The sequence below is a fragment of the Corvus kubaryi genome, unplaced genomic scaffold, assembly GCF_017639235.1.
Source record: "Corvus kubaryi isolate FWS band 111438036 unplaced genomic scaffold, C.kubaryi_AGA036_p1.0 137, whole genome shotgun sequence".
NCBI lineage: Eukaryota > Metazoa > Chordata > Aves > Passeriformes > Corvidae > Corvus > Corvus kubaryi.
This window is the reverse complement of record NW_024580671.1, coordinates 24,868,732-24,870,838: the sequence shown is the minus strand read 5'-3', so window position 1 is coordinate 24,870,838 and position 2,107 is coordinate 24,868,732.

Here is a 2,107-nt window from a genome sequence, read left to right as displayed (position 1 = left end):
TCCGGGAATGCGCGGGGGCGGGGCGCCGACAGCGCCGGGGCACGGGGGGCCGCGGCTCCGCGGAGCCCCTCTGGGGCGCGGGCAGCCCCGGCACAGCGGTAGGAGCCCGCTCGTTTTGCCAGCCGGTGCTCCCCAGTGAGCATGCGGCGCGTTCCCTCGCCCTCAGTGGCGATTCCTCCTCCTCCCCAGCGCTGCCCCATCGCCTCGGCGCAGTTCGGCTCCGTGCCAGCGCGGGGGGACGCCGGCGCCCGCCCTCCGCGCCCGCCCTCCGCGCCTGCCTCTGTCAGTCACCTCCCCTGTGCGGAAGCCCCGCGGGGCCGGTGCGGCGCGACGGCGGGCGCCGGAGTCCTGGCAGCGCGGCTCGGAGGAGCCGAGGGCTTCCCGCCCCGCCGAGGCGCCGCGCCGGGAGAGGGCACGGAGCTGCTCCGCTTGCCGGCGTTGCCGCCGCCCGCCCCGCCCCGCAGGGGGCGCTGCATCAACAGGAATGGGGGCGCGTCCCGTCCGACGGGGCTCGCGGGGGTCCCTGTGCCCCGAGGCGGCGGCCGCGCTGGTCACCGCGGTCGGGGCGCTGCGGCTGACGGGCCCGCGGCTCCGGCCTCCTCTGAGGGGAGACCGAGACAGTTGGCCGCGCCCAGGCGGAGGGAGAAGCCCGAGGGCATCCAGGGGATTTTGACGAGTGTCTGTCCAGCAAAGCTGTGGGCCACTGCTTTAGAAATTAATGACTGCGCTGCTGGGTGGGCAACAGTGTCTTAATAACTGCTCCAGCAGCTGCTTAAGAACCCAGCCCAGATGCGCCCAGGGCTGGCGCTCAGGCGGGGAGCACCCCGCCGTTTGCAGACAGCTTGGCGGCCTCCCGTCCGCACCCTGTCATCCCCCGTGGCCCAGGTGCGCGGCAGTGAAAAGCAGCGGCGTTGGAGGTACCGGTGCTCCGCGGGGATCCCCGACGTGAGGGTGTTTTTGGCAGCCCCTCCCACACTGGGCTCTCGGGGAGAGCCTTGCAGTTGGCATTGTCTGGTAATAGGAGTGCTGTGATCTCGGGCAGTCGTGCCCATAAACAAAGCAACGGCTTCTAAGGGAGAGGTAATGTCTTTTATTAGATTTGACCAGCTGATGTGAAGGTCAAGTTTGCAGGCGCAGTTTCAACCCTTCATGTCCCAGAATGTATTTTTTGAAGATAGATCGGTTGGGCTATAAAAGTTACCACTTCTCATACAGACCAATTTTCAGAGGCTCCAAAATAAACCACAGAGTTTATTGAAGAATTCAGGAGGTTTCATGTTTATGGATTTTGTTTTTCCTTAAAGCAAATGATTTGGATTTATGAGATAAAGCAATAAAAAAGCTGGGGATTTTTTTTGTATTTTTTTAAAAATTTGTGGTAGACCATGTCTTTTGGCTATCTCAAATTACATTTATAAAAATTACTATGTGTAGATGCTAATTATTTATGGAATTAACATTGCAAGTTGTTACTAATTCCTGGTTTTTTTACATGACCAGGCATGAAAAATCATGCATGTATCACTAGTCTGCAAACATAAAAACATCAGGGCTTGTCATTCCAACTGTATTTGGAATTTCTTAAATTCATCTCAGTGTGTGGCCAATCTATAGTAAGTCAGCAATACACTTGCCTTGAACCTGTTCTGGAAATAATACAGTTCTCTCAAAATCCTGTTGTGTTTAAGCTACATCTTCTTAAGCTGTGTCAGCTGTCAAAAAAACCCATGACATACTTTTACACATCTCCATTTGTAGCAAAATGGTAATCTAAAAATTCTGGGATCAGTCCTGGCATTGGTGTAACTCCTAATCTGATTTGTATTTTCACACCAGTGTAAAAGGGAGGTTATTATACATTTAACATTAAAGAAAACAAGGTAGTTACTGTAAAAAAAAAGTGATAAGGGGGTATTTTTTCTTCATTCACTTAATTTTGGCAGACAGACATTTAATTTGTATACAGCTACAAGCACTCTTGGTTTGACAGAATTACAGATGGATCCCAGACATGGAATTTACCCTGTCTTTACACATAAGCCTTTCATGGGTTTGTGGTGCTTCTTTTGATCTGGCTTGGAACATGCAGTTCAGTGGTCCTAAACAA